The sequence below is a fragment of the Alligator sinensis genome, unplaced genomic scaffold (assembly GCF_000455745.1).
Source record: "Alligator sinensis unplaced genomic scaffold, ASM45574v1 scaffold71_1, whole genome shotgun sequence".
Lineage (NCBI taxonomy): Eukaryota > Metazoa > Chordata > Crocodylia > Alligatoridae > Alligator > Alligator sinensis.
This window is the reverse complement of record NW_005841834.1, coordinates 2,625,129-2,648,791: the sequence shown is the minus strand read 5'-3', so window position 1 is coordinate 2,648,791 and position 23,663 is coordinate 2,625,129.

The following is a 23,663-nucleotide window of genomic DNA, read 5'->3' as shown; positions in this document are numbered from 1 at the left end:
CTTTACACAAAGTATTTATATCCTGGAGTTATATTACATCATCTTTATGGTTGGTAACAGGAGAAAGCATATATACTTTGATACAGCGTCCCACTTTAAATATCCTCTTCCCCCTTCCCCACTCCCAAATTGCACAGTCCAATCATTGATTAATTCTTTTATCCAAAAAAATTAAAGTACCATGTTTTCTTGCATGTAACATGTCCCAAAATAAAGCATGCACCTTGTTTTTGGAAGGCAGAATGTAGGGAAGAAGATTTTTCCGGAGTCAGCTCCTAGTGTGACATAGAGCAAGTCCTCCTGAGAGCAGAGATGTAGCACCCAGAAGTTCCTGGGGCCAGCTGCCTTATCCAGACTGTCCTAGGAGCCACACTTCATGGGCAATCTGTTCCTGGGAGGACTTACTCTATGACATACAAAGTTAGGCCCCAGACCCCTGCACGGGCAAGAGAAAGACTTAGTTCTTTATGTTAAGTGGAGACCTACCTAAATCACAGCTGAAGTTTATGGCACAGCAGCACCTTTAATCTTGTTCTTTTCACAGCACTCCTCCCCCCGCCACTGAGTGGCCAAGGAGCAGTTAATGCTGCAGATTTTACTTCTTCGCCACTCAGCAGCAGGAGTAGAGAGAGGGTGTGGTGAAAAGAGCAAAATTAAAGGTGCTGGTGTGCCGCAAACATCCACTATGATTTAGGTAGGTCCCTAACTATAAGTGGTTCTTTATGTAAGCTCTTGAAAATAAAGTCTTATTTCCATATCACAAGCCTCATCAAGATACTACCACAACTCACTTACTGCCTCAGGCACAACTCCAAACTACAGTGCCCAGCCAATAGACTGTCAGGGTTAACACAGGACTAGGCCATAAACTGAATATAAGCCAACTGTATGATCATGTTGCACAAAAAAAAAAAGCCAAAAATGTACTGGGCTGCATTAACCAAGAGCATCATTTGCAAATCAAGGGAAGTGATTTTTCCATTCTATTCAGCACTGGTGAGGCCTCACCTGGACTAGTTTTGGGTCCCACGCTTCAAGAAGGCTGTGGACAGTTTGGCAAGAGTCCAGCAAAGGCCAACAAAAATTATTAGGGGCCTGGGAGCCAAGACTTATGAGGAAAGGCTGAAAGAACCAATAGAGGTATTTAGGTTAGAGAAGAGAAGACTGAGGGGGAATTTGATAACAGTCTTCAAATGCCTGAAGGGCAATTATAGAGAAGGGGAAGATGTACTTTTTTCTGTGACTACAGGGCCAGAACTTGAAGCAATGGCCTCAAGGTGCAGCAAGGGAAATTTAGGTTTGAGATTAGGACGAACTTTCTGACTATGAGCGTTTCCAAGCATTGGAGCAGGCTAGCTAGAGAAATGGTAGAATCTCCATTCTTGGAAGTTCTCAAGAGCAGGTTAGACTGATGCCTGGTTGGAACGGTTTAGGCAGTGATGATCTTGCCTTGATCAGGGAGCTGGACTAGATAACCTTCTGAGGTCCCTTTTACCCTACTTTCCTATCACCCAATGATCTTAGCAGCCAGGTTGGCAACTGCATGGCACAACAGTATTGCCAAGAATGCTCCTTTTCTAATGAGAAAATAGCTTCCCCACTTAACACACACACCCCAGTTTTGGGGGCTGATTTTGGGGGGAAACCAGAATGTTGCATGTGAGAAAATGCAGGTATGACTCAAAGTTACTGGATCAGATTCTCAGCCCCTCTTACAAGCCTTCTGAACTGTGGTATTTAGATGTCTTCTTGTCCCTTAACCCCTGGCATAAAAGGCCTGGCTCCAGTGCAGCTAGGCCATGGTGATCCCCAGCAGCTGGAACAAATACATGGAGCCACATGGAATCAGGACCAGTTTAGAACAGGGTTGAGACCACTTTATATTGACCTTGGATTAACCCTGTTCCCCGCTTGCTGCAAGTTGTGGAGAGCATGCTGTGATATAAAGCCAGCTCTCCTGGTTCCTCTCTCCACCCTGTCTTTTGAGTATGGTGCTGAGCACAGCTAAGCCTGACCAGAGAATGTGGGCTTATTTTATTTATTCCAGCTTCAAATAAAGCTCCACCCAATCATATCCATGTAAAAGTGACATCAGAATCTTTCATTTATTTAGAAATATAATGGCTTCTCATTCCAATTTTTCTATCTTTTGTTGTTGTTAGACAAAAAGTTTTACTTGTGTTGCATAAATTAATTACAGTTAGCATAAGAGATCAAAGTCTTCTTTTGTACCTATGTAGTATTAAAGGATGTGCGTTCCAATTTTGAGTGTTTTATTTTTAAAAATCCACATGACTCATTCAGTGTTGCAGAATGGATCTTTTATCCTGCTCTGCTGATCCAAAGAAGCTGGAAAGCTGGCATTTCTGGCCAAGTGGAATTATTCCTGGCACAGGGAAATCTGGCCAAGAGAGTCAGAATCATAGCCTGGAGAGTAGGAATAAAAAGTTCCTTGAGCATATAATGTCAATGAGTGATTATGACTCAGGCTTCTGCCTCATCCAAAAGTCTCTTAAGCTATTTAAGGTTATGAAAAAGGGATACAATCTTTAGTTACATCTTGCCTGAAAACCAGCTTTGAGATTCTCCTTTGAAATGCAAATGTCTCCCCAGTCCATTCTAAAACAAAGAAAGCCTGCTGGATGGAGTCGGAAACTTCCTACTCTGGATATATGGATTTATTCATAAAGAGATGTAATGACTGGGGAACAAAAAGTTACTTCAAACTGTCTTCCTAGTGTTGACCATGCCTGGATTTTGTCTCTTAAGACTATTTAGTTCTGACCCTATATTCACTCTCTCACCTAATATGTTAGTGAGCCAGAGCCCTATGTGATTTAGAAATACCCACTTACCACATCAGCAGCAGGATCACAACCTGCTAAATTTGTGGGATATTTCAGGCAAATACCACACCCATTAAAGTATGTGTAACACTTTCCCCACCCCTTTTTCTATACAAACATCTTGCATACTAAAAGCTAGAATCTGTCTCTGTTTTTTTTGTTAAGTACTGTCCTAGTGAACTCAGTAAAGAGCTCCATTGAAGTCAGTGGCGTACTTGCTTACCAAGTTTCTAATCATTGTGAGTGAGTGTAGCAAAATGAACCAAAAATATCTTAAAATGAAAATCTATGAATACTGTAAGTCAAAATACTCCCCATGCAGATATGAGGTCTGGTAAATTTGATAGAGATAGAACCCCTTTCTGTTTTGTTTGTATTGTTTTGCCTTCTTTTGTGAATGGGGAGAATTTTCTTTCTAGTTTTCAGTTCATTTGTGTTACATTCTTAAAAGACACCATTGTTTTTTTCAAATTAATTTGTTTATAAGTTAGAGGGATTTAGATGGAAAAGGGAAGGAAGGGTATGTCAGGACTACAGTGCTAAGTGAAAGTTTTCATTTGTATAAATCAAATATTGTAGTCATGCTGAAGACACATTTTAAACATTGCATTTCACCAAACTCATAAAAAATAAGAATTTGCTTCAATAATGAGAACTTCTTTAACTGGTTGATTTCTGATCTCTTCCCTGCATGTTTTACACTGGATCATTAAATGGCTGGTTTCTCCAGATTATTTGTTCCTGTTGCTGCTTTTTGACCCTTGTGTTCCTGCCTGACTCGAGCAGAGTACACTGAAAAAGCATGGCCTTTCACTCCTGAGGTCCATTGCTTTTTTTTTCCCCCCCCTTTTCTGTTTTCATTTCCTGATGATGTTGTCATTGTCTGTGGAGTTATGATGAACAAGTATGGTGCTATTTATAGATTCTGGGCTTGTAGCCAGCTGTTTTCATGCCTTCAGTTCTATTTAAATCTATTGTTCCTTTTCTAGTGCAGAACAGCTTCCTCTCATTTTGCACCTATTACTGTGAGGATCATGGATGTAGCAACAAGAAAATGGTGGTTTTTGGTTTCTGTTTAACACCCCTACTCCTCACCCCAATAAAATGGAAAGAAGGGAAGTTTTTTATTCCTTCATTGGAATTATCCTGTATTGTATCTCTTGGTCTTGGATCTCAAAGGGGAGCTTGCATTTGCACTGATGACAGGGTTTGGACTTTATTACGTTTAATTCTAGGAGGGGTCATCTAGTTGATCTTTTTCTTTTATTTGATAAGCTGCTGTGAAAATATGTAATACAAATGACATCCTATATAAAAACTCCAGACAAACAGGAATAAATATTCAGCATTCTAAATGGGTAAAAGCTGCTCAGGTCTCTGTATTGTTAATATAAAGGGTATACCTAATTCACTGTGCAATTGTGCAGTGCACTGAAAATGTACTCCATTAGGTTAAGGGTACAGCTCCAGCTCTTGTTCCCACATTCTCTGAAAGTCCTTCCTTTGTGTCTTCTCGCTATTTATCTGATTATAGATCTCTAATATAGAAAAAAATAGAAGGGTTCACAATATCTCCTCCTCAAATTAAGTCCTTCATAATACAATGAAGATATGTTGCAAGGCTACTGCTGATATAATACAGCTTTTCAGTTACCTTGAACTATGCACCAACACTCTATTTGTAATAAGTTGGATACAAAAAAGTTTAATGTTATGTTTGTAATTCAAACTGATGATAACAAAGAGATTTGAAGTTTAAGGTGACATGCTGTCTTTAATTCAGCGTGTTGTGAATGCACAATAAGTTCAGAGGTAGAAAAACATGAGTTAAGAACAAAGTATTGTGTATAGACAGGAAGATGCTTTTCCTAGTGCTTGAAGCTTAGCTTGTGTTCAAGCAGACACAATGCGCGTTCATGACTGCACTGCAAAATGGAGAAAATATAAATATTTACAGTACAGATGCCCTGATTTGCAACTGTAGCCAGGTGATTGCAAAACTAAATATTGCAGTTCCCCAAGGTAGATCTACATTTTATGTGGACAAAATGAAGCTGCCTTTTAAAAAGGTGTCTCTGTGTGTCACAACCTTGACGTTATTTCAAAGTCCATATTTGTACTTAATTATCACTGTGTGATATGTAAGTTTCAACTAAATCTGTAGCCAACCAATTTTGTTAGAGTCTATGATTTATATAAATCATTGCAGTCCAGATTTTTTATCATTCATATTTTTTAAAGAAAATTATAGAAAAGCAAAGCATTTTTGAAGAAAAAAAAGACTTTGCTCTTTTCCTTCCACTTTTGTACATTCAACAATTTTTTGCAAAATCCAGCTGTGAAGTCCTGGTTATCTTTTACATTGCAAAACAGTTGGAGTAGATGATATTACCAATATGGGATTATTGTACTCTTTGGCGGAAGTTAAACCGAATGAGAAGCAGGTTGCCCAGTTATCCCATAAAGAGGAAACTTACCTAGAGAGGTGGAGTCAAGGAAGAAGCTTCCTGGACATTGAAGGGGGTACTTGTTTCTAAGTTAGATGTAGATACATGGATTGTTTAACCATCCAAATCATATGTAGGGAGATGGGTTCGGGGCCTGTAGTGAAAGAAGGATTATAAAGGGTGGGGTGGGGTGGGTTGGGGTGCACTTAATGTGCACAACCTTTAATATATTACACAAAACTTGTGATATTCAACATGCAGTTCTCCTGGCTTCCATGAGAAACATCCAAATGTAGCTCTGTACCCAAAGTAGGAGAAAAGCAATGCAGAACAATTTATTTTCCTAGAAATGAAATCTGGAATTACATCTGGACAGAAACTAAATGACTGAAACTGTTAAAACAGCTCTTAAAGGGTCTTTGTTCAGAGAAGGGAACTAAATTTAAGATTCATAGATTCATAGATCCATAGATTGTCAGGCTAGAAGGGACCTTGGTACATCACCCCTTGCAAGGGGTCCAGCCCCCTGCACCAAGCAGGAAAGATAACTGGGGGTCAGGTGACCACAGCAAGGTGACTGTCTAGTCTCCTCTTGAAGATTTCCAGGGTAGGTGATTGAACCACCTCTGGAAGGAGCTTATTCCACAGTCTAGACACCCTGACTGTGAAGAAGTTTTTCCTAATGTTGAGCCTGAATCGGTCTTCCAGGAGTTTGCGGCCATTACTCTTAATTTTCCCCTCTGGTGCCCTGGGAAACAGTTGCTCACTGAGCTCTTGATGTACTCCCCTAGTGTAGCAGAAAGATGCTACCAAGTCCCCTCTCAGCCTTCACACTGAAGAGTCCCAGATCCCTCAGCTTTTTCTTGTATGACTTGCCATGTAAGAGTCTAATCATATGGGTGGCTCTTCTTTGGACTCTTTCAAGCTTGTCCATATCCTTGTTAAAGTGTGGTGCCCAAAACTGGACTCAGTACTCCAGCTGTGGTCTCACCAGTGCTGAGTAAAGCAGAAGAATCACCTCCTTGGCTTTGCTGGAGATGCATCGATTGATGCATGCCAGGGTAATGTTTGGTGCCACCAAGCCTGTAGGTGTGTTGGCGGTTGCTCGTTCCGAGGTGGAGTGTTTTACATTTCTCGATGTTGAACTTCATCAGATTCCAATCTGCCCAACTTGCTAGCCTGTCTAGATCTGCCTGTATCTTTAAACGTGACCACGCTTCCCCATAACTTGGTGTCATCCGTGAACGTGGCTAGTGAGCTCTTCACCCCCACATCCAAATCAGTAACAAAAAAGTTGAAAAGTAGTGGACCAAGCACCGACCCCTGTGGGACACCACTGCCCACTTCTTGCCAGGATGACAAAAATCCATTCACTATGACTCTCTGGGTCCTATCCTGCAGCCAGTTTCTCACCCACCTGACTCTCTCAGAGTTAAGCCCACAAGCCTCCAATTTTCTCATGAGGACATTGTAGGATACTAGATCAAAGGCCCTTTGGAAGTCAAGGTATACAGTGTTAACCTGCTCTCTTGTGTCTAGGTGGCGAGTTACCTGGTCATAGAAGGAGATGAGGCTGGTAAGGCAAGACCTGCTTGTGATGAAGCCATGCTGGCTGTCATTAAGATTCTTACCTTCTGCAAGCTTATTACAGATAGACTCCTTGATGAACTTTTCTAGGATTTTCCCAAGGATAGAAGTTAGGCTGATTGGCCTATAGTTACCCGGGCCCCCCCTCCTGCCCTTCTTGTGGATAGGCACAACATTGGCCTTCTTCCAGTCCTCAGGGATTTCTCCAGAGTGCCATGAGTCATGGAAGAGTTTTGTCAGGGGTTCTACAATGACTTCAGCCAGCTCCTTCAGCACTCTCAGGTGAAGATCATCCGGTCCCACTGATTTGTATATGTCTACTTTTTTAAATTGGCCATACACCAATTAATTTGGTTCTAATTTGAGTTCTGTCATAAGCTTAACATTTGTTTCTTAGGCTAAGTACAGATGATCAAAAAGCCAAAGGAGAAATTTATCTAACATGGTTTTCTGTAAGTGGCCTAGATTCTATTGTTAGTGAACAGTACACATGTTGGTCCTTTGGTGGGGGGAGCACTCAGCCTACACTGGCTGAGGCCAACAAGTTGTAAGTGTTCCTACATGCCTCTTATCATGCCCCATGACTCTCTGGGCTTCTGGAGACTACTGAGCACAGCTGAGTGGCAAGGACATCTCTGACTGGCAGGCAGGCAGGAGAGACCATACTCCCAACCACATGCCATACCACTGAAGACCCTCCTCTGTGCCCAGCCCTAGGCTTCCAGAAGAGCCCTAGAGCAAGTGCCTCTGTGTCATGGCCTGCTTACACCTTGCCATGGTGTTCTACTGCCTGCACTCAAGCAGGAGGATGCAGGAGCTGCAGTGTATACTGCTTGTTTCCCTGTACAACTCTTGTCAGAGACTGCAGAATATCATGCATGCCAACCTGGACACAACCTGGCAGCTGGTCACCATGGCACTTGGGTTCATACCCCAGAGTGAGCATCCCAGAGTGAACACACCACCCCCTGCACTCATCAAGTGTCCTGGATTGGGCCACTGACTTTCACATGACTGATGAGGACAGGGCCATAGATGATGGAGTACTCTGGCACAACCATCAGACCATGAAGTGCCAGTTCTCAGCCCATGCCACCAGCATCAACTGGTGGTAGGGGATCATCCTGAGCACCTGGGATGATGAACAGTGGATTCAGACCTTCTGCGTGCAGCAAGCCACCTTCGTGGACATTGTCACACAGCTGTCCCTACACATTGTGCACCAGAACCTCAGCATATGGCCCCCCCTCAATCTGGAGAAGTGGGTGGCCTTTGCTATCCTAAAGCTGGTCACCCCCAGCAGTTACTAATACATTGCCAACTAGTTCAGTGTGGGCAGCATGTCCTGGCTGACTTCATCCACCTTGTCAACTCACATCAGGTGATTGCCAGCTTCTGCCACATGGGCTTCTCTAACTGTGTGGGGGCTGAGGATGGCATCCACATCTCCATCCTCTACCCAGCCCAGGCTGCTCGAGCATTCATCAACCACAAGGGCTATTCTCTGTCATCCTGTGGGTCATTGTCAAACACCAAGGTCGCTTCACCCACATCTTCACTGGTTGATCAGGCAGTGCCTTCAATGTCCTCAACTTCTGAAACTCCCCACTCCCCAGGCTAATGGAAAGTGGGTGCTATGCTCCTGGAATACCTGATTTTATCATCAATGATGTCATCATCCCCACCTCATTATCAGGGACCCAGTTTACCAACTTCTGCCCTGGCTGATAAAGCCCTATAGGGTGGCAGCTGGACTGCCAGAAGGAGCATTTAACTACCACCTGAGAAAGTGCTACATGACAGTGGAGCGTGCCACTGTGCTGATGGGCTCTCAGTATGTGCCTCGAGGTGGATGAGGAGAGCTTGATGTGATTCATTGTCACTGCATGTGTCCTCCACAATGTCTAAAAGACAAGGGCTAAGGTCTTCCATGAGGCCTGGGCAAAGGAGGCACAGTGTGTGGACTAGGCATGCGTAGCACAAGACTGGGGGAGAGGGTGAGCCCCCTGTTGATTTTGGGGGCACCAGCCCTACACAGAAGCAGGCAGTGTGGATCTCTGAAGCCCTGGAAGACTACAAGCCCTCCTTATGAATAAGAGCAGAGGGCTTTGAGTTCTCATGCCCTGGTACTGGGCCATGGATATCCTGCTCCAGGCTTCTCTAGCCCTGTATTCTGGGCAGCACTGCCCACAAACCAGGGTGCCTGGATGCCATTCCCCTTACTCTCCCTACCCTCTCCCCTCTGGGGCACACACTGATTTGCAGGGAAACAGACATGCCTCAGTTTAAAATTTTGCAGCTACCAAATTTTTCTGGTTTTTAATAAAGAAAACCTGTTGAACATTGCCCACATCTCAGCTTTGTCCCTCTTACAATTGACATAAATCAGCAAACCTTTGGAAGGAGCAGGGAGGTTCGTGAAAGGGGCAAAATAACCTGGAAGGGGTGCTTAAGATAGGAAAGGGGGAGGGGGCTCAGGTTGGGGGAATGTTGTTGGGACTGAACTCAAGAAACACAAAACCTTGGAGGGGAGACATGGGATATGGGGGCTTTTTACCTGGCACACTAATTCCCAGACTCAGAAGTGAAGACCAGGGACTTTGCCATGTAGGAGCTGGACAGGTGGGTGATCCCAGACCCACTGTCAATCTGAAAGAGGTGTGCGGTGAGACTGGCAGAGAGCTGCTGGGCTAGGGGGCGGGGGGTGAGACTATGGGGGAGTAGGTATCACCACAGCAGGGGTCATGGACTCTTGGCTCTCCCTCATGAGACCCCCCAGCCCCTTGGGGCCCAACCCTGGGGCTCAGTCTCTGCCTTCAGGGACCCCAGCCCTGCAACCCTCCACCACATCTAGGGCTCATTGCATACAGAAAGACCAAGTCCAGGGGCTGCCTATTTCTGCAGGAAAGTCTTCAAAGGCTGCAAAGGCTGTGTCATTCCTCTGCAGTGGGACCTGGGCCAGGATGGGGGCCATGGGTATCAGAAGAGCTCCCTCCAGAACTCTTCAGCTAGTGGGTAGGCAAGTAGGGGCCAGCAGGCTCTGTTGCCAGACAATGTCCCAGCAACAGCCTGCCCCAGTGGGCTGTTAAGCTGCACACTCCCCCCGGTTCCAAGTGTTCCTGTGTCCCTTTGGAGCTGCATCAAGCTAGACCCACTTGAGGGGCCTGCATATACAGGGCAAGGTATCAGGGCTTGTGGGGAGTGGATTGCTCTGGGAAAGAGGCAGTGTTCCTGACAGCCCTGGCATTGAGGCCCAGGCACCCTGGTTCCCCTCCCCTTGCCCACTTCTGCCTGCCAGAGTGGGCCCCACCAGTGACCTTCCTGTATCCCCAGACCATGAGTCACTGACTGCCTTGCACCACTCCTCCTGTCCTGAATATCTCTCTCACTCCAGTAGCTCCCAATCACAGTGCAGTGGGAAGTGTTCCACCCTGGCCAGAATCCAGCAATCCCTCCTATGCAACCTCCATTCCTGTTGCCCCAGGAAAGAGTTCCTGGACTTGGGGACAGCATTCTGTGGGGGGCTAGGTGGCACCATCTCCCACCACTCGTGGCCAGGAGAGGTACAGGTTCTCTGCAGAAAGTAGTGCTGGTGCCAGCAAGCAGTGTCATTAAGTGGACACAAAGCAGTCTGGGACCCTGCCCATAAATTCCCTCTCCAGGCACTGTGACTCTGTCAGCTCCACAGAGGAGAGGGTTGCCTCCTTGAAACAGTGGCCATTGCTACCCCCTGTTCCTGTGTCTTGACAACCTGGGTGTAGGCATCCCACAGCTTGACCATGTTCCCTCTCTCAAATCTCTCCTCATGCTGGTCCTACAGCTTCTGGTGTCAGGAGTCCATTGTGCATGCCTGAACTTGGAAGCGGTGACCAAGGCCTGCAGTATATACTCCTTGCTTCTTCAATGCCTTCTATGGACATCACTTATGTGCTCTGCAGCTGTGCGCCCCCCTGGCCTTGGACTGCCATCACATCTTCCTCATGCTGTCCTCCCTCACACAGGTGGTGTCTTTGCAGTTAGACAAGGGAGACACAGAGCCTTTGTGCAAAATTGCAACTTTTGTTGATAAAACTGAAGTATAAGAGGAGATGTTTCAGACCCTCTTAGCACTCACCTGGGGACTCACACAGACAGCAAGGCAGCTATAGTGTGTCCCCTGACTGGACCCTTCCCTCAGCTAGGGCCAGGAGCTCTGCTGCTGCTCTCCAGTGGAGTGGAGACCAATGTCCCAGCAATGCTACAGGTGGAGAGCAGGCCTGGGCCTGCAGGCACCTGTTCTGCTCTCTCGGAGGGTCTGGGGACCCTAGGTCCATTGGGAACTAAAACCATCCCTGGAGCAGGCAGGGGCTGACCACACTGGGAAATGTCAGCAGAGCTCTTACACCACCCCTTCCACCCTTACAGGGAAGGCATTTCAGCTCTGTGTCCCTGTAGAAGGAGCAATTAGGCCCCGACATTGCCCTAGTGAGACTCAGATGAGTTGGCAAAGCTCTTACACTGCCCTCTACCCCTGTCCTATCTTTACCGGAGATGCATTTCAGTGCTGTGTCAAGAAGTTGTACTTCGCCCCTGACATTTTCCCAGAGGGAGTTGGCTGGGCCCAGAGAGATGAGATTTACCACTATTGCTGTGGGAATGCCATCCAATATGTCATACTCGTGCTGTGGAAGATAGCCCCCTAGGAGGTGCTTGAAAGGTAGAGGGGAGCCGTCTGCTTTGATGGCACAACAGGGAAGCCCAGATTGCTATTCAACTTGAGAATCTACCTCGTGCTACCTGTGGCTCTGCTATGATGTGATGATGACACCCCAGATGAATTTGTGATTGCCACTGCTATTAATGCATTTCTAAGCCTGTGATCTGCCCCTGAGTGAGGTTCCTCAGATCCCAGCTGCCTAAGAAGAGTCCTGCTGTGCACCACGCTTGGTTTTCCAGCGTTGTTCTTCTACTTTGAATACTCCAAGAGGGGGAGGGGATTGCTTTGTTTTCAGGGGCTAGGGAAGGGCCTGGATGGTCCAGGACTGGGATGGGGCTGAAACTGCAGAAGAAAGGAGTTGGGGTTGCCTTGAGGAGTCTTCACCATGACTGCCTGTGCCATGAGACTTGGAGTCACCTAGAAACAATGCACTTTCCCCAGGGACTGGATCAAATGGGAGTGGAGATAGTGCTGGGGTGCCACTTGCTAGCTTCTCAAGGTGCATAACTTGGGAGTCACCCTGACAGTTGGACTGGAGCAGCTGAGATAATGGTTCCCATGCGGGACTCCTGCCACCACATCAATGCCTTTCTTGGACTAGGAGGGAGGGAAGGAGCAGAGCTGTTTAGTGAGGGGGAGATTTGTTTTGCAGGGGGATTTTTTCTCAGTCCTGCTGTAATGCAAATCTAGTGGTTCTCATAGATAACTGTGTGTTATCTCCTGTGCCTGACCTTGGAGTCCTCTCTGTCACATGGGCTTGTGATGCTGCTAACTGGGTTGGGGAACCAAAGCTTGCAATTTTACCTGTTATTTACACTGTTTCTGCAGAGCTCAATAAACTCTTTTAGTGCCTTTCTGTGACTGCAAGAGTAAGGTGGAAGCTGTTTCAGCACCACTGCTCTGGCCAGCTGGGCTGAGGCTCCACTTCTTTCAGGAGCTGAGCATGGCCCTGAGAGATAGGGCAGGGAGGTATGAATGAGGCAGATTTGTTCCCATAGATTAGGAAATAGACTGTTAACAACCCAAGGTCAGGAGGTGGGGGCCTCGCACTTTGGCTGCAGTCCAGGATATGAGAGGGGGTGGGGAAATGAGGGTGGGACTGATCTGCCCAGTGCTGAAATACACAAATCTCTTGAACACCTAGTAGCTTGGGGTCCCACACTGTGACTGGTCAGTACAGGGCAATTGGCCCTCCCTCCATGCCCCTCCATCCCTGCACTGCCCACCCCCCAACACCCAATCCCTTCTGGGCTTCTCAGCCACAGCAGCCTGAGAGAGGGCTGTGACTGTGGGGAGAGCTGGCCATGTGGGTCATGCAGCAGTCACTGTGCTAGTGGTATGGGGTCTGGGGACACTCTGCACATCTGGGAGGGGGGCAATGAGGTGTCAGAGTGGGTCTGGAACATCTGTAGCAGCAGTGTGGGGATTGATGTCCAAGGGCCTACATGTTTGGCCATGGTCTATGGGGTCAAGTACCATGGTGAGGGGGGATCTCTCACCCTGGCAGTGCCTCTGTCTGCTTCAGTCACTTCTTTGCTAGCCTTTTCTCCTACATCAAGAGGTAGGGGGCATGGGCTCAGATTCCAGGTCATAAGTCCCAATTTTGGTGGTGTTAGAGCTTTCCCCATGTTCCTGTGTGCCGTGCTTCCTGCTCTCAGCCATGCCCAAGAAGTTATCAAGGGTGTTCAAGTCCAGCTGCAACTATTCTGGGGTCTTGTGAACCCAGCATTCATTCCTGCCTGTGGCAGGGGGGGGGGGGGGGGGGGGGGGGCCGTGCCATGGTGGGGTGAGCACCCACCAGCTGCAGTTCTGGGGTCTTGTGACCCCAGCATTCATTCCTGCCTGTGGCAGGGGGTCAGGCTAGATGATCTGTTCATGTACCTCCTGACCCTAACTACTATGAAACTATGAAACTATGAAACACCTCAGCTCCCACATCCTTCAATGATGCAGGGACCAGCACCAATGGGGTGGACTCTTCATGGAATGGTACCAGAGCTGACCCCTTCCCTATGGCTCATGGGGAGCTACTCCTGGGCACACTATTTCCCCATCATCCACAGGCTTTACTGTGCCTCCTTCTCTGTTAGGGTCCCTACCAATAACTCCTCTTGCCCCCTGGTGGTGCTGTATGTGTGGAGGGTCTCAATGGTTTTGTCCTTGGTGAGGAAGTGGGTCAGCTCCTTGTAGACAGGCATGGTCTGCCCCCAGACTTCTTGTTATATTGGATCTTCATCCATTTGGTCTTGGCACAGCACTGCTCCCAGTCTGTTTTGTGGACTGAGACCACCTATATCTGCTGGGTCATGCACTTGAAGACATTCCTGTGCCCTTTCTGCAGCTGGTGTCCTCTTTGCCTCAGATGGCAACAAGATTCCTAATCTCCCTGTAGTCTCAGTTGTGTGGCTGGGGTTGGGTAATGGAGGAGGAAGGGTTTATCCATGGTCCATGGTGGTGCCTATGGGGTCTTGGCACCCATGGGTGGGTGGTCTGGCTGAGAGGGGATGGATGGAAGGATGGCAGGAAGGCTGGAAGGTGGATGGAAGACTGGAAGGGTGGATGGATGGAAGAAGCAGAGGATGTGTCAAGGTGCAGGCCCCAGTGCATAGCTCACTGCTGGGTGTGGTCTCTGATCCAGAGTGACTGAGGCTTCACTGGACAGGCCACCCCCACAACTTCACACTTTGCACAGGCTTCCAACAGGCACCCTATGATTCTGGCAATGCCCCACGCCCTTGCCCAGAAATTTCCAGTGTCCTCTACTTTCCACATGGAAGCAGCTGGTCATGCCTCACCTGCTCCTGTAGTTTCCAGAAGCATCTGCCTACTTGTCCTAGCTTAGATGTTCAGTGCCACCACCCCCTCCCACCCCCCAGTACTCTGGGACCCTGTTGCTGCAGGCCAAAAAATCCCCAAGATGCCCATAGCTGGTGTGCCTGTCACCAGTGGCTGAGCTGAGGAAGTCATGGGGTTGTCTCTGTGCAGGCCCAGTCCTGATGTTGTGCCCACCAGAGCTGAGCTGCCTGCACTGGCTGATGCTTGTGGGGGTAGGGGGAAGGGTGTGCATGCTGGGGTCCAGGTGCCAAGGTGCCTGACTGATTTCTGAGATATGGTGTTTGGGATCCAGGGTTGGGGCCCATGGGACTGTGCCTGTACATGCAGGTTCTCCTGGGCTCAGTGTCAGGTCTGTGTGTACATTATATGGTACATTGTGCCAGTGTGCAGGGGCACAGTTTGGGGACTCAGGTACCCATGTCCCTGGGCTTGTGTAGGGGGACACAGGTGCCAACCTACACCCCTCTCCACCCTGGTGCTTGCCTGAAGCTGACAAATGGTCAGATGCAAGAGGCAGGTCTGGGGAAAGGAGCAGTATGGACCAAGTGCTAGCATACCTCCCTGCAAGAGTGGGAGGCTACAAAGAAGGCTGGGGTACTGGAGGACAGCACTCTAACTTGAATCAATAGGGGTTCTGGTACAGCAGTTTGATTCACTGGTCTAACCTAACTAGATTAAATTTGAGCACACTTTGAACTAGGTCTATCTTAGACCAGTCAATGCGCGCCGAACTTCTTTATAGTTATCAGTTTAGACTACTGATTTCCAATCACTTAGACTGATTTATGTGTAATTTCTGTACATGTCCTAAAGGTATAATGCCCCATGCACAGTGGGGAAATTCCTCCATCTCTACTCTCCTCCAACAAAGAGCCCCCTAAAGGCAAAAAAATCATTTAATTGAAAAAGTGTCCAGTAGGAGCCTTAATGCCATAAATACATTTCCTGTGGGATAGACTGTTTTTTCTACCCTATGCTTTTTAAATCCTTTACCTAATTCTGAAAGCCCCTGGAGCCTTCTTTACCCTATGGCTCCCACTGATCCTAGGAGCAGTTTACTAAACCCATAAAACCAGTGTTGGAGCTACTAAGAATTATTCTGTAAAATTTCCCAAAGTAGGCACAGTATGGGGTCATTTGTCTCAGTTTATGCAGTTTTGACAATGGGTATAAAATTCCTGCCTTAGTGCAACTTTTGAGGCTTAATTAATTAATGTTATCAAAGTGCTTTGCAATGCTCAACTGGAATGAGCAATGTGTTGTTGTTATAAATAATTAATTTTTAAATTGTTGTGTGGGATTTTACGCCATGAGATTCTCATTGATTTTAATGGAAATCACATGGCTAAAACCATTCACCACTTTGAGTATATAGTGCTTGGGGACTATTAGCAGAGATCAGAGAGTCTGTATGTCAGCTAAAATAAATTAAATGTACTGCTTTGAATAGGTGGGTGTAACACAGGGACACTGTCTAAATCAACAAAACCAAATGCTGGCATCAGATGCACTTTTGTGGCTCCCGCTGAGATTTGTATAAGAAGTTGGATAGTAGAATCTGCCCTGCATCAGGAAAACCAGAAACAATCCAAAAACGTCCATTGAAATGAAACTTTGATAACACTAGAGAGAAAAAATATGTACATTTTCACAAATAGGCAGAAATTCTGAAAACTTACAATAAAACATTCACAAATCTAGTGAGATTGATTTATATTAGTTGCACCTTTAAAATGGCAAAAAATTGGCAAAACATTGACTCTAAAAGATATATTTTTTGCAGGAGGCCCTCTCTTTCAATGCCAGTGGGAGAGATGGCCAGAGATTTTTGCTGAAAAGAGAAAGTGCAAACAAACGCTGGGGAAATGGAAATTGAGAGGGGCTTGATAATGTTGGAAGCCAAGTTATCATTGAATCTGATTTTGATGAGCAAATCACTGAGACTTGCTGGGGATCGAGGCTTGAGGAACTACTGTGCAGACACCAAGCAGAGCAGTTGGGTAGGAACTAGATAAGCAGGCCACGGAGCCAGACTCAGTTTAACTGGTGGTTCTTTCCTGTCCCCTAGACTTCTCTCACCCTACTCAATGCCTGTCAGTGCCTCTGTCTGCTTCAGTCACTTCTTTGCTAGGTTCTTTCCTAGCCTTTTCTCCAGCAGATATAGGGTTACCTGCAGCAGAACAATGCACACACTTGTGTCAAGCATTTGTTATTCTAAACATCTATTGCTCTGACAGTTGATAAAATGCTAGTACTGTAAAGGTAACAGGAACTGTATAAATACACATCTTTGCATTGCACTAAAACATTTGAAAGGTGGTTGTTTGTTGTGCATAGCAAAAATGCAAAAGTAGCCTTGGAAACTCAAGTTCAGTAGTCCCAGGGAAACACAACTGGAGCTAACAGCGCTAATATCATAGTAGCCAATTTGAGCTGGGGCTGTGATGGAGGAACCACACTTGGTAGTGTTGCCCTGTACTTTAAAAAGCAGCACTTCATAGGTTACAGGAAAAGCAAACACCTTTATATTATATTTATGTATATACCCTAGGGAAGGGCTAACCAATATGTTAAACACAGTCCTCTTCACTCTGAACTAACCTTTACTGAGAGCTCTGAAACTTTCGGTTTGTGATGCTGACATTGATGGTTGGATCCGATCAAGCCAGAAACACCAACATATCCTGACAAAATTATTTTGCTCTACTTCTAACTAGATTCAAAAGAAACATACAGAAAACCATGTAGGAGATACCATCCTTGTATGATTTCCAGGCAAAAGATGAAGGCTAAAGATTAATGCAGAAGTTGAATGTGATTCAGAATTATATCCCAAGTGTTTGGATATTTCCATGAATGAGCTTAGACTCTGAACCCCTGAAAGTTGCTCACTGCCAATGTGTGCATACATGTGATTATCAAGATAGAAAGAGAAGTGTTCAAGATATTGGTCAGACTATTATTTTGCTGATTGCTGGTCAAGATAAGCAACAGCATGCTATGGAAGCCTCTTTGCTTTTTGCCCTCTTAGCCCTGATGAATACCAGCTGTGAGAAAAATGAAGCTGAAGTTGGGGGGAAAAATTCTAGCTTTCAATTCATGTTTCTTAAAACAGTGGCACCTCCTCTGGCCTGAAGTACAGTAAGTGTAAATTACTTTTGCAATGCAGGTTAGCTTAATGAACCTTTTTGAAGTATTGCATATTTTTACATTATAGAACTACTGATGTATGTGATCAGACATAGAATTGAGAACAGTAAAGCAAACCACTTCCATGAATAAATACTCTGAAATTGGCTATCTTGCACAGGTGCATTAAACATTTGATGTGTTTGGATATATCTGCTGGAAATCAGGCTTTCCTGATGAGTACTATAGCAGTGAGGGGAATGACTAGGTGGACAAAGGTTCTCTACATCCATACATTTCTATACATCCATGGTATACAAGTATACTTAAAAATTTAATCAGATAAAATTGTAATGGTGCTGAAGAAATACTGTATTCAGGAGTATAATTTATTCTACCAGGTTCTACTTTATATATTCACAAACACATACACATGCATGCGGCACATTGTTTTTATAATACTGCACCAATTTAGCAAAATAATTTAAGATATGTTTTCCATTCAAAATTTAACTTTTAAAAATCAAAATAATTCCCTCTGTCCCCAGTATCATCACTAAAACAATTTGTAATTAAAAAGGTAACTGGACTCTTCTGTATTTTGGTCGAAATTATTTTCTGATATAACTCTATTGTACTCAGTAGTCCATGCAAATTTCATTTCAAATTTTATTTTCTACTCTGTGACATTATCTATTAAAATGTCTAGCTGCCTTTTAAATTTATTGTTGTTAATTGTTTTAAATTACAAACTCTGAATCTATCTGTTTGACACCATTTGGACATATTTGCTTGTTTTTATTTCTAGATGTGCTTCTCTTCTATTTCTCAATCTTCATATGCTATCATTATTATTGTTTCCTAATTCTTTGAATTTTAGCTTCGTTTCAATCAATATTAACCTAAAAGGTGAATTAATTGTTATAACACCAGGATAGCTCTTCCTTCCCTTTCCTCTCTTGATATTAATTTAACTGTGATATGGACCATTTATAATAAATGTAAGAACATTTGAATCTGAATTTCATCCTTGGGAGTACATAAAGAGAATAAAATGATTGTTTCACAAGTGTTTTGTTTCATATACATTAGAAGTATTTCAAGTACACTGACTTACAAGATTTTGTGTTTTATGACCTTTGAGTCATCCTAAATGTAAGCTGATTGCCTTAGGGTACATCCAGCTGTTGTAAATATAGGTTTATTTCATGGAGAGATAGGAATCATTGAAATGTGTGAGAATTTTTTTATATTCTGTGTTATTTAAATTGTAAATTTGGCAATTGATTGATATATATATATATATATATATATATATATATATATATATTTATGTTTGTCATTTCCCCTTATGACTAATGCTAAACAGTGCTTTGATTATTACACAGGTAAAATATTCAGTGTTATGTTATGGCTACTACAAGCATTGATTAAACTCTCTAGTGTTCATGAAGGCTGACAGGGATTCAAAGGAGGAAATGTAAAACTTGAAGGTACAGCAGTATAGTGACATTTCACTCTATAAAGCTGCCAATATTTTAATCCTGCACGTAAATCATTTTCATCAGTTCAATTCCATATCTTAATTTGTGTAGCAAACAAAGTATTGGACTGCATTATCTTTAATAATTAAGACTGTGATATCAATTTCCATATATTTCAATTTCCTGAGCTAGAAACAGAGTTAACATTTTCAGCTTTAATTTGTTTGCTTTACAAAATAGGAATTATTAAGGATTAGGTCTAATTTCCATGCTGTGATCAGCCAAAGTTTCATTATTTGCTTTTGTAGAACCTTAGTTTTTCTGCTTAAGTGATGTCTTCGTCAATGATAATGTTGTATTCATTTAGAGCGATGATTGATATGGTAATAGATACAGTGTGATTGAAAGCAACCTTTGTCAATAAGAAGGCCAAATACTCAAACAGTGTATTGGTCTGAGTTTGCTCATTATTGGAGACCTTTCATAGTCATATTGACTTGCTGTCCAAATGTTGTTACTTACCTGATGCTTTCATTGTTTAAATGGTATAGACATTGGTATTGAACATGGCTTTTCCCAATATTTGTCCAAAAATACACACATGGCTCAATTATCTACTGAAAATGTTAAAGTATATTTTTTAAGTATTAAAAATGGCACTTTGGCAACATAAAGAAAAATTGGGCTGCAGGAAAAAATTGGTTCATTTGTTGGTGATAGTAATGCAACATTTTGTTTATGGTGAAAAAGTATTCCTTTTTTTACACTTATTAAGTTCCATTTTCTGCTGTATTCTTAGCCTAACTGGGGGAAGTATAATGTTTACCATTTCTTGCAACCAGGGTGAACAGTTCAGAATGCTTGGAAAATTAGTATTATCTTTCTTGACTATTTTTTGTCTGTAGCATAGCAGGAGGAACAGATCTCTTCACCTTAGGGTCAGTTCCTAGGGCACAAACGAAACTCTCAATAGGCACAAAGAAACTTCCACCAGAAGGACTATACCTGGCTCTGCTGTACAGTACAGGAGGCTGGTTTATTCACAAACATAGGTGCTCAACAAAGCAGGGTCTCACTTCGCAGCAGCAGGCAAAGGATGGGGACCCATGACAGATGAGAGGATGCTTGTTTCTTCCCTCCTCTTGAAAGAACATGCTGGGTTCCAGAAAATACTGTGTCTCAGTGGAGTAGAGATGCTGCCATTCAACTGCTTTTGAAGAAAGATTCCTTTTGTCCCTTTCCCTGAAGAGGTCCTTCGCTTCCAACTTTCAGGTTTGTAGAAAGATTCATTACTATTCTGTCACTCTATGACAACGAACACAAGATTTTAAATGGGCAAAAACTCCTTCCTTCCTGGATAGGTGGGTTACTAACCTGTATACCGAAAACCCACTAATGGTCCATATGACTATTTCGTAGAACATTTCCCTGCCTCTGGTAAACTTCTCCTTTCTCCCTGGCTTACTTGTTACGTCTTTTCTTTAGCTACACTTTAAACTGTTCTAGGCTAAGGGTTATGTGTTCTACTGTGTCTAGACAATCAGAGCCCTACTACATATGCAACTTAAAGCTAGTAACCAGCTATAGAGTTGTTACACATTTTCAAGCACTAACCGTATAACTGGTTGCCACTTTTCATAATTGGATAGTCATTTTTATTGTGTGATTATTACTTATGGCTGGTCTAACTTTGCATGTGTGGCCAGTCTAAATTTATTGAACAATTAACCAATTAATTGCATAATATAGGTATCATGTAGCATGGGCCTAAAACCCTGATCCTGAGGTCAGAGAGCTTCTGAAAGACGAAAAAAGACCCCAAAAAAATCTATTTCTGCTCCATGCAGAGAAGTACAAAGCTGCAATAGCAAATAGAAAGGGATCTTATTATACAAAGACCAATTTATTGGGACAAAATGAAGGCACTGGTTGGATACAGATGTTTGAAGAGGTTAGAGGGAGGTTACATCAAGTTAAAGCTAGCTAACCAATCTAAAGTAAATTGGGATGGTAGGGGCTAGTGGGTGGAGAGGGAAAATTGGGGAGGCAAACAGACTCTGTGCAGAGAGTATTGGGAGATCTTCAGTGAGATCAGAAGGAATGAGGAGGATCAGGGGGATAGGTGGGATCTGCAGGGTGGATCAGGGAATTGAGGGGTTAGGGGGTCTTTTGGGGTGATTGGAAAATGGGGGGCAAGCAGGATCTGCAAGGGGATTAGAGGACAGGCAGGGGCTGCAGGAGGGTTCAGAGGGTTTGGGACAGCCACCAGAGTCTATGGGGGGGGGGATAGAGGGAGTAGTTGGCATCCTCGTTGAGAGGGGATCAGGGAATTGGGGAGTGCAAGTGAGTTTTGCGGAAGGATCAGGGGGAGTTGGGGAGAAGGCATGGTCAGCAGGAGGGATGGGTAATATGCAGCTAGCAGGGTCTGCAGCAGGGATCAGGAGGGCAGGCAGGGAGAGACTGAGGTCAAGAAGGGTTTGACAGGATCACAGAGGCTTGTAGGATCCATTGAGGGGCTTGCAGCAGATGGGGGCTCTCTCCCCCACCCTCCTGGGACCAGGGACTATTTTTAGCCCTCAGCCTCGCCAGCCCTGATGAACAACACCCCCATCCTGCAGCGAACCAACACCTGCCTCCTACCCACTACTCCCTGCACCAGGAATTACTTCCTCAGCTCCCAGCATCCATGAATTCTGATAAAACAGGCACTGGGAGAGGCTTGCGAGGGTGGCTTTGTAGGCATCCTGGGTGTTCTGTGGGGGAGGTGTTCATTTGGAGGTTGGGGAGGGGCTAAAAATAGTGCTGGGAGTCAGGTAGGAAATACAGACCCAGGACTGGGGCCAGTGGCTGGCAAGTTCTGTTCTGGGAACTGTGCACAAGTGCAGGACAGATTAGTCCAAAAATGGCTGACACAATCTTAATTAAGTGTACCTGGAAGGTAGAGTTAAGTTAGAACAGGTTGGCCATTTTTAGACCAATCTAACTGCCCTGAATTTCTGTAGTCTGTATTTAAATCAGCCAAACTAGTGTAGGGTCTGCATCTAAGGAATGCAGCTCCCAGCTGTAGCTTGGAAGACATTCTGCAAAGTGTTCTGAGTTACAACATTACCCTAGACCAAGCAAAAGTTCACTGTTCTTTCCAGGAGATAGGGGAATCTAGCTGTGGGCTGGGAGCCTGCAGCCAGGTTCCCATAGCAATGGCCACAGCTCTCTACCAGTGCTCGCTGTTTTCAGAATGGGAGAGGGGAAAGGCAGCAGAGCGAGCTTGTTTCTGGGGCTCCCCAGCTGGTGGTGAAGGATGGAGTGGATGAATTGAAGTCCCCCTCCACATTGAGGTAGACTCCAATACACCCATGCCACCCTCCAAGGATGTCTGAAAATACCTCAAACTGAACTCTTTCCACTCCCTTTCCCCCCTCCCACTCCCTTTCCCCCCTCCCACTCCCTTTCCCCCTTCTGAAACAGCAATAGTCTGAGAGCTCTGTAGAGACAAGTTACAGAAGATGCTACATTTTGAAATGTCTTCATTTGATACCTTATGCATTGAAGGGTCAGATTTTCACACAATGGGCCATTTTTGAAGCTGTTTGCAGCCATGCACTTGTGTTTGGCCACAGCTATAAACTGCTTTTTGTAGCCAAATCTAGTGAAAATTGCCACTTCTTTCTGTGTCCTCGGTGAACTAAAGTAGTTTGGGTGGCCATGTTTAATGTGATCTAACTTTTCCCTAGCCTCCCCAAACATTTGTATGCACCCATTGGCCACATCCAGATGAGCGCACATGTGCCTCTTGCCCTACCTCAAACCCCTTTGAGGTGAGGCAAAAGGCACATGCAGGAATAAAAAAATGTTGCCTGCATTGCAAGTTTGCAGCACGGGGTGAAAATTAGACCCCTGGATTTCCAAGGATCTAAAAAAAATGAAGTTTAAAAAAGCAGAGAAGGGCACAGTCCTGGACACAGGCAACAGGGCACAGTCCCAGGGCACAAGCAACCAGAGGCTGGGTCCTTCACAGAGACACTCTGGTTGCCAGAGTGTCTCTGTGGTTGGCCCCTTGCCCTGGTGCTGAAACACGTGGCTGGCCAGGCCATGTGTTCAGCACCAGGGCTCCAGTGCCAGTGAGTAAGGGGTCAGGGGGGCTGGAGGAGGGGGGAGGGGACCATTTCTAGGTTTTTTTCTGTTTTTTTGGGGGGCATGTGGGCCTTGTGGAGTGGGTTGTAGCCCCTGTAGGGGCCATTTGGCCCCTGTTGGGGGGGCCAAACCCTTGTTGGGGGGCCAAAGCCCCTATTGGGGGGCCGTACGCCTTGTGTGGGGGGCCAAACCACTTGTTGGGAGTCCATAACCCTTGTGTGGGGGCCTAATCCCCTGTTGGGGGGCCATAACCCCTGTGTGGGGGCCATCGCTCCTGTGGGAGGGCAGCAAAATATATATTCATGAATTCATGAAACATGTATTTAGAGTTCACTTAATTATTACAAGAGACACGCTTTAACACTGTTGATATATCAATAAAACAGTTTCCAACTGATCACTGTCTCTATCTCACTCTCTCTCTCTCTCTTTATAGTGGTCTTTTGTTTTACTTATGGAGGAACATGGATTCTGGGGTATTTTACAGAGTGACTTTGGGATTTTTTTT